The following is a 14068-nucleotide window of genomic DNA, read 5'->3' on the forward strand; positions in this document are numbered from 1 at the left end:
CGGGGACATTGCAACCTTCGTAAATATGAACCAGTTGCCAAGTGTCTGAATTTTGATCACATAACCATGGAAATGCTACAACAGTTGTAAGTGTGAAGAACAATCACAAGTCACTTTTTTCAGTGCTGTTGTAACTTTGAACGGTCTCTAAATGAACTGTTGTTTAAATAGAGGACTATCTTTATTCCTAGATGCGTTAATACCCTGGTTGTATTATGATTGTCCTATTGCTACCGATTAGTATAATTTCACCATAACATGTTACAGTCATGAACTTTATTTATGTGCTACATGAAAGGGGAGCCCAATTTTAACTTGAATCTTTAAATATTTAGCTTTGCTCGATAACAGGGCTAAACTAAAATGAAATAAGAAAAATTACTGTTTACATCCCACATTGATTGATGGATTATTTGCTATCAAATCCAATGTTGACTTGAAACGACCACATAGATAGATTTTCTCCATGACAACATCCCACATCTATTTTTCTATGCCTATATCTTGTTTCCTCTTAGAAAAAACATGGCACTTTTAAAAAAACGAAACCTCCTGGGAACCATTGAGATGGATTAGAAGGAAGAAGGTTGGAAAGAATCCCACTTCGTGATCAAATTTGGTAAAGGGAAACATTACATCATGTAAACTTTCATTAAACATTCAAGGCATTTTTCAACCAGGTATTGTAGCAACTCATAATTTTATCATTATAGGTTGTTTTTACTACTGACTACACAACTGATATCCTCTCCTGTGGTTAATAGGTTGCTAAAACTAATTGGAGCAACTTGCTGCCATTTTTCAGAAAAAGAACCATAGTGTCACTTCTGTGGTTCTCAACTTCTAAAATGAGTTTAATATAGCTTACAAAAAATAAAGGCCAAATCTTAGTCCAACCAATTAGATTATCATTTGGTAGCCTGTATGCCTTGGGTTCCTCCTGAATCTTAAATGTGGCCCTCAGCCTCTGAAAGCTTGCCCTACTTGATATAAAGTAGTAGCCTATAGTGTGCAACACATTGGTTTTATTTCTCATTGCTGTTTCCACCTATACAGTATAATCAAATAATTGATTCTGCCCTTTTGCCAATTAGGCCCATCAGATGGTAGCCCATATGTCTCATTATTCCTGTTCAAAATTCTCTGTATCACGATACTAACATGCCTCTTCCTTTTGAACCATGGAAGACCTGCTCTCTAACAGTCCAGACATAGAGAGTAGACACTGTCCTGGACACAACAGAATGCCCCACCTCAAGATCAGCTCAACAGGCTACTACAAAGAGAAGGAAAAGAGATTCCCATCAACTTTGTCTTGACCCATGTGGCAAAATCACATCATTTATTGATCAATATAATAGACCGTGAAGCTCCTAATACACACAAAGCTGTTATTTCAGTATTCCTTAGTCAAAAATTTGGGATGGGTCCTCAACGATGTCTGTAAGAGCATGAAAGAGAAAGTGAAGAAGTCACACAGAAGTGCTCATGTCTCAAAAACTTTTCCCTATATGGTGATATGTGTGCATGCCTCATGCCAGGAGATATAGTGCAAATATGGGTGTGGGTAACTTTTTGCTGTGTTCCAGGCTAATTCTGAAAGATAAAAACTATCATGAGCATTTGATGAGTAGGAAAGAGGAAGATGTACCAGCTGTACTTGCTAACAAAGTTCATGTTTTTGGATTGGGGGGGGGAATAGTATGTTCTGCCACATCCAGTTGAACATGAAGTTGAGAAGGCCTGCTTTGGGGTGTTTATTACAGCTGTTTAGGGTTTTACATGTCATGCCCAATAGATGGATCCAAATGAGCAGGACTGTAAACGTAGCACTTATCTACAATTCTCTAAAGCAGCTCTACTTTTTCCTAGGATCATGCAGCAGCTCGTTTTAAAAGAGTTGGAGGAAGGTATTATGTTTGTATCCATATTCTGAAGCATCTTTCTGGAATCAGTTCCAAGGCACTGCCCAGGTCTAGTGTTGATGTCTAACATTCCACAATAATGTTCTTATGGGGCATTTAAACATAGGGTTTTTCCATATGGCCACTGCTTTCACTCCCCAGAAATACCATGCCTATATTTGCCCTCGTGATAGCTGACCTGGAATTGTTGAGAATCCCCCATAAGCCAAAAGGTTGGTCCTTCCAAACTACCCAATTAGATAAAAAGAGCACCCAACTAGTGCCTGTCCTATTCTGCATTGTGATTAGTGTTTGGGAATTTCTAAAAATTAGAGTATTTGTTCTGTGGGAAGGTGAAAAATCAAAACAGACCCATCCTTCTGCTCAGTTCCAGAGACGGATGAGATGCAGGCATGAAGCTATGGGCATGGATCATAAGGTGTGAGAAAGGACCCAAGAGCTCTCAACTGGGGTAAAGCAGGCTGTCTCAATGCTTTAGTATTTTGAAGGAAAATCAGATTTGCAGTGGTTTTTTTTTTATATATCACGATGAGCTTGAAACAAATCAGTTCAGCCGACCAGAGGGAAGATGATCACAGGGACACAGCCACTCTAGCAATGCTGCCAATGTTTCAAGACAAGTATTCACAAAAGTTGGATCTAGTTCCTGGGAGTCTTCTGAAATAAACTATTTTCTGCAGTGTGCTTTTCTCTGCATCATGAATTTTCTTCCTAATTTAGCGTAACTGTTGCCCTTTGTTAAGTTCCAACACAAACCAGAGATATAGTCCCATGCTTTAGACCAGGGATCCCCAACCTTGGCAACTTTAAGACCTGTGGACTTCAACTCCCAGAATTCCCCAGCCAGCCAGCCATGCTGCTTTAGAATTTTAATAGTTGAGTTGTAACTTGTGCGATTTCCATACAGATGTTGGCATTCTGAGACCCAGTGATGGGTTACATTATATTACATAGTTCACCACCACTTTGGAACCATTGGACTTTTGAGGATATGTTGCAGATGCTCTCACCAAAGGTTATTGGGAAGTTACAAAGCATTTATTTATTAGGAAGCAAGCTGATGAGAGTACTCTCTGAATCTCTCCTCTCAGACATTTATTACTTCTTACTTGCCCACCTACAAATGCCTCTAGAGACAATCAAGGTAACACCGGAATTAGTGCTTTTGCTTTAAAGCTTGCCAATTTCCTTTTTTTCCCTTTAAAAAAAAGTAAAATTAAAAAAAAAGTTTTTAAAGAGTCAGACTTTTAAAGAGTCAGATGTTGCAGTGACCCCAGCAGGCAGGAAAGGAGATATGTTAGGATACTATTAGAAATTCAAGCTATCTTCTATGTTCTTCATAATGATAGGATGGTTATCTAAGCATCCAAGAATAATTTTAATTTCTCTTCCTTGTGAAATTGTGATAGGGAAATTTCTTGAACCAGAGCCCTGTTAAACCATTAACACGACCACGCTGCTCAATCCTAGACCATTTTAGCTGTTCTGTATCTTTATCTGTGGGGAAGTTTCTCTGGGCTATTCCAGAGGTTTTTTTTTTTTTTTTTTTTGCCAGCACACAAGATTTTATTTAGTGGTACAATTAACTTTGCATAGTTGCTGTGTGAAACATCTACATGAGTCTTCACCAGGATTCATTTCTTTGGGGAAATACCTAGACAGTGCTCCTACAACGTAACAAAAAACTGTATCAATGAACAGACTGCCACCTTATTTAACACTTGGAGGGGTAATAAAAAATTGCATTCACCCTACATGGCATGCAATACCATGTAAAAACCTACCAAAACTTCAAACTTGATTTATCCAATCTTTTAACAGAGATTACATAAAGTAGCTTGGTTATGCATTTCTTATTGATCCTCCCCCCCCGCCCCTTGATGCCCTAAGGGGCTCATTCAAGAAGGCGGTGCTGCAAGTCCGGATTCACCCTGCTGCAAGGTGATCTGTTTGCTTTTGGGTTGCTGCTGCTGTTTTAATCAGCGCAAGCCAAGTACCTCAGCATGAGTGGTCAAGGAGAGGAAATACTCGGGGCGCCCAGCACACCGAGCCACCTGTAGGATAGACCAGATCGCCATCCCGCACAACCGGTGAGCGGCAGGGAGCAAGCCACGACCTGGCCCAGAAGTAGCAACCCGTTGTCATGGGAACGGAAGGTGTACGCGCACGAGGTGAGGGGTAGGGGTTCTTGCTCCCCGTTTCTTTCGGCGGACGCGGCTGCGGGCTGCCTTTGCTTTTCCCGCTTCTGCAAGGCTCGCCCCCTGCCAGTCCTTCCACTCGAGCTCTGCTGTTCCACCTCCCGCCACCCCCCCCTCCAGTTCTGCTTTGGGGGCCGCCGCCGAGGTCTGAAGGACTTGGCCGCTGCTGAACAGACCCAGCAGCGTTGGTGGTGGTTTGGGGGGGTGGGGGGTGGCGGCGCGCTCGGATTGGCCCGAGCGCGCATGCTCTCGGCGCCCCCGCTCGGGCGCGTTCGGCTCGGTTCGGCTATTTCCGCCTCTTTGTTGTACTAACTCCCGACCGGAATAATTTTTTTCCCCCTACTAACCTTCTTCTGGTTCTCGTTTTCGTTTGGTTTTTTTAAAAATCCTCCCCAGTCTCTTCGAGAGTCTAAAGGGGATCGGGCTCCCTCCCTCGTCATCCACCCGCGTGGCCGGCGCCGTCCTCGTTGCTGCTGCTGCCGCTTATTCTTCCTCCTCCTCCTCCTCTTCCTCCTCCTCCCCCAGCCAGGTCAGTGTCTTTCTCCTTTGGGCTGCCTCCTTGTTTCCCCCCCCCCTCCCTGTCTTCCTCCTCCTCCTCCTCCTCCTCTCCCGTCGGTCCAGACCTACCACGGAGGCCCCACAGGGGCGGGTTCCCTCCCGCCGTTGGGCCAAAGGAGTTGGTGGGTGGTGGAGGTCCTTGCCAGAGGAGCCCCCCCCACCTCTTGGGTGGCGACAGTGGGCGCCAGCCTCCCCCTTGGTCGAGAGGAGGGATTGGTGGGGGAGAGGAGAGCCTTGGGCCAGACTCCCTTCCCTCTCCCTCCCTCTCTGCCTTTGAGCCTGGGGTGTGGGGGGAAAATCCTAATTTGGGGAGGTGGATTTCAAGGGCACCTCTCTTAACTTTCTGGGACTGCAGCAAATACTTCCAGGGGGCGGGGTGGTCATTTCTCTGATTCAGAGTTGGAGACTTTTTTTGCCTTTTCCTTTTGGGTCTTTCCGGATAACTACACTGCTCTCTCCCCAGTCAACCTTAGCTGTCCTAATGTATTTTTAAAATCCTGCCCCTCTCCCCCAGGACTCCTCTTCCTCTCTCTTCTTCCCCCTTTCAGCATTGAAGTATTTGGCTTCTTTCTTGCAGAAGCCATGGGTTCCCCCCTTCATGCTCCAAAAAAGAAACTCGCCCTGCTCTGAAAAAAAAAACTACACTTAATGTTGTCTTCTTCCTCACCCCACCTTTCCGCCCCCAAATTATGGTGAGAAATAGTCTTGCTTGCTTTCATAGTAGTGACTAAGGGCTTGTTCACCATCAGTGCCGTACTTAAGTAGCAGTGCCCATTACCGCTCAACTGGTAAGCTTGCCCTACAAGTTTAGCTGTGTAAAAAAAAAAGAAGTGTGATTGGTTGTGTTTTATCCGATAGGACAAAAGCTCTGCTGTGGCACAATTTAAGGTTGTGGCATGGTTGTAAGTCTTGAGTTAATTTGCAGAACTCTTGATTCAATAGCAGCAGTAACTATTTTGTAGTTCGCCTGTATCGTGCCAATGTGGACTTTAAAAATGTTCATGGCCTCAGATGTCTGTCAACGTGAGTGTACTTGGTTTTGCTTCTGGGGGATGGCTGTACTAAAAATGGTAGATATACAGTATATTGGGTAATTCCGTAACAATATGATTTTCTTTTAAATAATGTGTTCTGAGTTTTAGACTTATGTGCTTCTTGTCATAAGAAGAAAGACACTTTTGTGGCTTCAAACTGAGTTCCTCCTGATTATGTTAAAATCGGTTGGCATTTAAGTTTTGTGTTGCTATGGTAATGTAATGGTTGGAATGGGTTAGTAAATATATAATCTTCATAACCAATTATGAGTTGCTGTAAATCTCACTCTGGAAAAAAATGTCTTAAGACTGTCTATACTGTAATAATCTAGTTTCAAAATTTTTACTATGTTTAACAAATGTAATCCTGCACAGAAAAAATTAATGTGAAACTAGTAAGAATTGGGTTTTTTCATATATATCAGGTGTGCCTAATTTTATACAGCATTGCAACTTATTCTTGAAGTTATTTTATACAGTACACACACACACACACACACACAAACACACACACACAGCATCCTTCTCCCCCTTTTCCTAACTCACATAATCTGATTATAGCTGTAGTATTCATTAAAATGCTAACATTCTCAGACAGGTTTTCTACTATCCTTATTTAAAAACTTTGCTTTGCTCCAAACTGTGGTGTTCTGTTTGACTAAGGTGTTTGTAGTATTGAAGATCTTATTAATAAACAAGACATTTTTACAAGCCTGTTTGTATAGTGGTTAAGGCATCAGGCTAGAAACTGGGAGACCAGTGAGTTTTAGTCCTGACATAGATATATACAAAGTCAGCAGGGTGACCTTGGGACAGTCACTTTTTCTCAGCCTGAGGAAGAAGACTGTGGCAAATCACTTCTGTAAAACCTTGCCAAGAAAACTGCAGGGAGTTGTCCAGGCAGTCTACAAGAATTGGACACAATTGAACAGGAGGAAAGGGGGGAAAGGGCACATCTTACTGGTCAAAAAAAAAAAAAGAAGCCTAATTTAAATATCCCAACTGTGTTATTTAATTGGAGCTTTATATATTAGATTTAAAAATGCATCTTCTACCCCATAATGCATGGACCTGTTGCATGTGTGCGGTTTATACACTGCATATATATTTTAGAAACTTGGACCTATAAAGTTCTGAAGTATAGTTTTCTAGAATCTGTCAGGTATATTGTTTAAATGAAATTAATATTGTGATAGTGGAAATGACCAAATTTTAAACTTTTCCCCCCTTTTCTTTATCAACTTTACTGTTAAGAAAGTTCCAAGGATTCCTCGGCATGTTTTAGGATACACAGTCAGTTAATGGAGCACATAGGGCAAGGCTATTGATCCATACAGCCCTGTGCAAACATGCTTTTTCACGAGGCAACTGGACTGTCTTGTTTTTCTTTGAAGACATTTCGCTTCTCATCCAATAAGCTTCTTCAACTCTGACTGGATGGTGGAGAATGGAAGGATTTATACTCTTTGCAGATAGCTGGTCATTTGCATTCTTTTAGAGAGTTGTTGAGGCCACCAGGAGGTTTATCTGTGTCATCAGGGTCACCTGAGTAGTGCGGATGAGTGTGGAGCCGTCTTGGAACTGCTGAAAGGACTGTGTTGTTAATTGGAGATAGATGATTGTATCCCTCCCTCTCTGTTGAGAGAGGGCTGTTCAGTTTTGACATAGATGGCCTCTTTGACCCCTCTTTCAAACCAACTGTTCTTTCTGTCCAAAATGTGGGCTTTGCTGTCTTTGAAAGAGTGGCCTTTGTCTTTTAAATGCAGATGGAAGCTGTCTGCAAGGAGTATAAACTCTTCCATTCCCCACCATCCAGTCAGCTGAAGAAGCTTCTTGAATGAGAAGTGAAAAGTCTTCAAAGAAAAAAAGAAAGTCCAGTTGCCTTGTGAAAAAGCACCTTTGGGACCTGGATGACCGTGAATCTCCATAGACAATACTCCTTTGAATATTCACATAACAATTGTGCTTTCCAGTTGGAGGTAGGGAATAATATGATCCATTTGTACTGGTGCTCTGATTGAATAATTTCTAATAAGCATGAAGAGCTTGTATGGTCTAATCTGTGGTATATTATCCAGTTGTGTGTACTTTTTTTATATAAAAGTTTTCTATTTTCTGTTCAGATTAAAAATAGCCTAATTTATTATTTAAGTCTTCTAAGGAAATATGTCTAACCAACCGCATTCCTGTCTTTTGCAGTTCTAGGCTAACCCTTCCCCATTATCTTAGGCATTTTAAGTATTTCAGTATTCTCAAGACTTTTATGAGTTTTTTTTTTAAATTTCTTGGCATGTGGAATTAACTTTTGTACCCTGCTAGTGGCTTAGGTTTTGTCTTTGCATTTTAGGCAATGTTGGATTTTGTTATTTTGCTATCATCATTTCAGTTATTGATATTGTATGTTAAATGGCAGAGAGTGTAGAGCACAGGTCTCAAACTCGATTGTGCCACATGACACATCACAACGTTTTTTGCCTTTACAGAGCTGGTGTGTGTGTGGCCTGCGCATGATGCATTTGGCCCGCGGGCCACCAGTTTGACACCCCTGGTCTAGAGAATTCTGTATTATAGGGCATGGAATACATCTGATAGACAACTACATACAATGTGAAAAACCTTCAGTATAATAGTATCATAATAATACATGGGTTAACTTCATGTTCAGCTATGTGAAGGTAAGCAGGGTGAGCTTCTATGAAGCTTCATGTTCTTTGTATAAATTTTTTATCTTCAAGGAAATAAATTACAAGTTTTGAGGTGCCTTTATTAGTCATCTCCAGTGTTACGCCAATGTGAAACACTCTACATACTGTTTTGGCATCCAGAACTGAAACTGAGGCAGTCCTAGTGAAATTCACTCTAGGTGAGGAAAGAAGGGAAGATCAGTCTTGTCATATTTTATTTATTTATTTATTATTATTATTTATGAGATTTATATACCGCTTTAAGTGCGAGCACTCTCTAAGCGGTGTACACCAGTAAGCACTGTATATATATTTACATTGCCCCCAACAATCTGAGTCCTCATTTTACCTACCTCGGAAGGATGGAAGGCTGAGTCAACCTTGAGCCGGTGAGATTTGAACCGCTGACCTGCTGAATACAGTCAGCTAAAGTGGCCTGCAGTACTGCATTCTAACTGCTGCGCCACCTCGGCTCATATTTCTCAGTTGAACTCCTGGTACAGCCACTAATAGTCATATTTCAGAAAGCAGCATATATTCTGATCTCTTTGACTCTGTGGTAGTCAAAAGGAAGGCAGGTTGTATAATAAATTCTTACTTCCCATTTACTTTTGTCATAGTTCATTTCTGAAAGGCATGAGCATGAAACTGATGTATACAAGTAGCCCTCAACTTATGACTTCAATTGAGCCCAAAATTTCTGTTGCTAATTAAAGCAGTTAAGTGAATTTTAACCTCATTTTATGACATTTTTGCCACAGCTGTTTAGTGAATCACTGCAGTTGTTAAGTAAATCATGTCATTAATCTGGCTTCCCCCGTAGACTTTGCTTGTCAGAAGCTATTTGGAAAGGTTACAAGTGGTGATCACGTTATCCCAGGACAGTGCATCTGTTATAAATACATGTCAGTTGCCAAGTGCCCGAATTTTGATCACGTGACCAAGGGCATGCTGCAGTGTTGTAAGTGTGAAAACCAGTCATAAGTCACTTTTTGGGGTGCCATTGTAACATTAAATGGTCACTAAACGAATGGTTGTTAAGTGGAGGACTACCTGTTCTATCTTAAAGAAAAACGTATTAATGTAATCTTGACCATTTTGTCACATCTTCATTGGCTCAATAGCTTCCTCCATAACTTAGCCAGCAGATAATGCTGGTTCTCTGCGTGAACCAGCATTATCTGCTGGCTTAGTTAAGAAAATGTATGTCAATAAATAGTTGTTCTTCAATATGAAAATTCTATTCTTGTTGCCTGAAAAACTTTTGGTTAAAGAATGCCCTATCCTTTTTTTTTCTACTGTCAAGGGGAAAAAAGCCTTATTTATTCCCTGTTTAAGCCCTAAACTTTAAAATGAGGAGCACAGGTTCTCTAGTAGTTACGCAGTTAAGAAAAATGAGTCAATGTTTTCTCAGATGCGCCTAGTACAAACAGGTTTGTGTGTGTTTGTGTTTGTGTATGTTTGTGTGTGTGTGAGAGAGAGAAGCTTTAAAGCACAGGAATTGGAATTTAGGGCAAAACCTTTACTATCACCTTTTTCACAATGTTATTTTCCCTGCAAAAGTATATCCCTTGTATTCCATCTCATCCAAAAAATGATCATCCTGTTCTGATGAACAGTTTGTACAGTTGATTAAAAAAAAAAGTGGTTAAACTTTTACTATCTGATCTTGAGCTGTAAATAACAGTGCAGGCAACATGTGAATGCTCGCACATAAATAAGAGCCGGTCACACGTTTTACAGAAGAAAATTGTGGAATGAGACGGGAAACCTGTGAAATTTGAAATTTCAAACTGTAGTCAATGACTTTTATTTTTTTAAAATGTTCCAGCATGTTTTAAAGTGAATCTGTGTATCCCACATAAATTGCACACTGTAGGAACAGATTTACAGAGGGTGTTGCTCCTACTCTGTAAGGTTGGTCTTCTTTTTTAGGGAAAGGTTTCAGGGAAAGTAGGTTAAGAACAGCATTCACGTTTTTGATGCAGGATTCTTCTGTATGGGTCTATATGGGTGATGGCATTCAGACACGTCTTCCCAAATAGCCTTCTGAAGCAGAACAGATGGAAATTCTACAGAACTGCTTTTAAAGTGTATTAGTTATTCTAAAATTCTCTCTTTATAGAAAGCCAGTTGAAGAAGGAAACTCTGCTGAACATTTGATTCCTAATAGCTAATTTTCCCTGGGAGCGTTCAGACATATATTTGTGTCACCTCTAGCATCAGTCCAGAAAAAGCAAATAATTTATGATGCTATAGCTTTTAAAAATTCCTTCCTACTTTTTTGACCAGTTGGGAATAAATTGTTATACTTTCTCTTACCCTCATTCTTCAAATGAGCTTAGGTGGGGAAAAAAACCAGCATTATTTTCCCTTGCATTCAGAGCCATTCATTCCTCAGTCTGTTGCAACTTTTTTTGTTTGTTCTTAACCCTGTCACAATATTATTTTATCTGTCACCATTTTGACAAGGAATTATGCTGTTCTCACAAATATGCTGTGAAGAAATAACTTTTTATTATCTCCTTAAATTTGACCTTCTGAATAAAAGTTGCTTTTACTACTTAAGGTTAAGATCAACAGCAACTGAAAATTGAATGGATTGCCCTCCCTCTCAAAAAAAACCCTCCACTCTGACAATTTTCTTGGAATTTCTTTACTTTTAAAAAAACTTAGCGGTTAAGAAAATCTCTATGCAGTGTCAGTATACTGAATGTATATCAATACACCGCCCAGACTGTCTAGTTCAGGGATAGGCAACCTTGGCTCTTTTATGACTCCTGGACTTCAACTCCCAGAACTCCTGAGCCAGGCATGCTTGTACAATAGAGATTGAGTAACATTAGTATGCATGGAAGAGAGCTGAACTTTGATTATGTTTTTCGAATGCCAGCCCAAATGTGCTGGGGCTGACCAATACCATCCACACAATTAACAGAAACTGCAGCTTATGGCACAAATGTGGTTAAATCTGGTAGTCTATATTTCTTTATTAAAATAGTTCTTTAAAAAGCGTCAATTGGCCAAATGTATGAAAGGTGATGATGCAGCCTATCAAAGATAGTGATTCAGAGTATAAGAAGAGTAAAGAGTAAAGACTACAAATTAACAAATGAAATGAAATGAAATACCTTGTGGAGTAAACTTGATAACTTCCTGCAAGTAAATAAAAGTGTAGATTTAAATGTGAGCAAATGGGCTAAAGTGTATGTCAGAAAGTATCATTTAGATCAGGGGTGTTAAACTCAATTTCATTGAGGGCTGCATCAGCATTGCGGTTGCCCTCGGGAGTGTGTGTGTGTGGCCAGGGTGGGTGCAGTTTACTGGGTGGGTGTGGATGGAGTGGGTGTGGCCTATTGGGTGGGCATGGCCAGCTCTACATCGTTCGCATCAAAGGTGCCTGTGGGGGCCTGGGCAATAGTGGGATAGATCTGAAGGTCTCTGCAGAAGGGGGTGGGACCATGTCAAGTGCCAAGGCATGGTCCACTGGAGGAGCCTCACTGTTCCTCTCAGGCCATGTGGGGGGGGGGGCTGGATGGTGGTGCGGGCTGTCTGGAGCCCTGGGCAGCAGAGGTCAAATGCCCAGTCTGGCCCTCGAGCACCCAAAGCATCAAGCCCAGCCCCACTTCTCCAAGGGGGCACTCAGCTGCACTTACCTCCTCCTCAAGGCTGCTGCTGCTACTGTGCTTGCTCTCCTTAGCCAGGTGGCTCATGATGGGTACAAGGGCAAAGTCAGAGTGAGGCCCATTCCCTCTCCATGGGAGGAGACCTCGCTTTGTATCCAAAGCTTCCTTAGCAATAGGATGGGAGACCCCAGGACAGGCCAGGAGGAGGGGGCAAGGAGATGGTGAAAGGGCAGCAGGGCAGGACTAAGGCAGGACTTCTCTCAAACTATCCCTCTCCTTTCCTTCTTTCTTTCCTTCCTAAGTACAGAGTGGTGGGAAAATATCTGAGATGGAGGGAGGGAGAAAAACAGGCAAGAAATGCAGCTGGGGAGGTGTCACCCTTTGTGAGGAATGAAGAAATGCACCATCGCCTGGAAGTGGCCAGCAAATGGCCCTCACCTACTTCACATATCTGGCTTGATGGGCTCTGGGGGAGGGGATGCCATGAGCAGCGTGAGAGTCAACGTTACCTGTGCAATGCCGCCCAGCCCCCAGCCTGCACGGTTTCGGCAGGCAGTGTGGCACTCTCCTCACAATACCGAGAGGTTGAGCCGGCCGGTGCAAAGCTCACCAGCTTTGCATCTTGCTGCTTGCTCAGGCTGGGGGCTAGGCAACATTGCACTTCTCATCAGATTCATACCACCCGGCTCAGTTCTTGGTGCTGTGAAGAGAGCGCCCCATTGCCTGCCAAAACCCCTCCCCTGGAGCCCATCAAGCCGGATATGTGAAGTAGGCGAGGGCCATTTGGTGGCCACTTCCAGGCAATGGTGTATCTCTTCATTCCTCACAAAGGGTGACACCTCCCCAGCATGCACTCGGGGGGTGGGGGTGGGGTGGGCCGATGCAGCAGGGGCTGGTTCCTTGCTGTTTCCAGACGGCCTTGTGGAGCTAATATTGAATGCATTTCAGCATAGATGGCCACCACAAAATTGTACATTGGCTCCTGGCAGCGGGGGCTGTTCCCTCACTGTTTCCAGGATGGCTTCACGGGCCACATGAAACCACTTCGCGGGCTGCATCTAGCCCCCGGGCCTTGTGTTTGACATGTCTGATTTAGATTGTTACAGATACATATGAAAGTACAAATTCAGAAGTTGGAGATGTTATACTTCGGTGACTGTTGGTGATAGAACTAGAGATAAGTTGTAGGAAAAATTAGGAAACATTCTGAATGAGGTGTAGGGAGGGAGAAAAATCTGTTAGATGGCATGAATGGATATATGGAAACAAAATGTGAGAGTACAATAAAAGGTACATGGTTATTCAGAGGCCCAAGAATGAATGAGAACTGTGACTGATAAGTAATGACTTACATCTATTTGTTTCAAATATGTGGCTTAAGCAGGAATGAATATGCATATAAAAGCATAATTAATTGATTGTTTATGATGAAAGACCTATAAAATTGTTGAAGGATGCAAATATCATGAGGCTTTGAATGTGGTGGGTTAGATAGCGGTAGCACTAAGAATGTATCTTGGAAAACAATACATGACCAGAAAATAAAAGAAGGGAAAGAAAGAAGCGTGGAAGTGCACATTTTCAGGAAGATAAATGATTAGTCCTTTAGGAAAAACTACTAGAAGATTAATCTCTAAACAAAGTGGATGTAAGGAAAAAGGTGAAATCCTGGAGCAAAATAAAAAGAATCTGAGTCAAGTGAGTCGAAATCAGATGGAGAAGGCATTTGTACAAGTACTCCGGTACCGAGTCATGAAGTACTTTAAAAATAAAAAGCAGCACTTGGAATTACACTTGGAAGCTCATAGGGGGAAAGTGCAGGGTCTGAAACTGAAGAGTAATGAGCCATGGCATGTTGGATCAGTTGAAGATTCTTAATCATCTCCAAGGGCAACCCATGTGGTATACATGATAATAGCTCAGATAGGGCATGCATTAGGGTTGCAAGGCCCTTTGGTTCCAGCTTGGTCCACAAGTAGCACACTGGGCAGAGTTGGGCAAAGATCTCCCTGGCCATGGCTTTCACCTATCCACTTGCTGGCT

At 42.1% G+C, this 14068-nt stretch overlaps 1 protein-coding gene across 4 annotated transcripts in view; it reads left to right on the forward strand.

Annotated features, from left to right (window-relative positions):
* The first annotated feature begins 3482 nt into the window (after positions 1 to 3482).
* Positions 3483 to 14068, forward strand: part of PCGF3 (polycomb group ring finger 3) — a 58981-nt gene continuing 48395 nt past the window's right edge. Inside the window, exon 1 of one of the 4 annotated variants that reach the window (XM_039359695.1) lies at positions 3483 to 4096. The gene's annotated coding sequence lies outside the window, so the exon portion shown is untranslated. Of the gene's footprint in view, positions 4097 to 4427; positions 4653 to 4785; positions 5470 to 7563; positions 7695 to 14068 lie in introns of those variants that run through there. The other 3 variants (XM_039359690.1, XM_039359693.1, XM_039359691.1) reach the window with 3 other exon arrangements.

This window comes from Crotalus tigris, unplaced genomic scaffold (genome assembly GCF_016545835.1).
Source record: "Crotalus tigris isolate CLP2741 ecotype Arizona unplaced genomic scaffold, ASM1654583v1 scf7180000019100.1392032, whole genome shotgun sequence".
NCBI classification, from domain to species: Eukaryota; Metazoa; Chordata; class Lepidosauria; order Squamata; family Viperidae; genus Crotalus; species Crotalus tigris.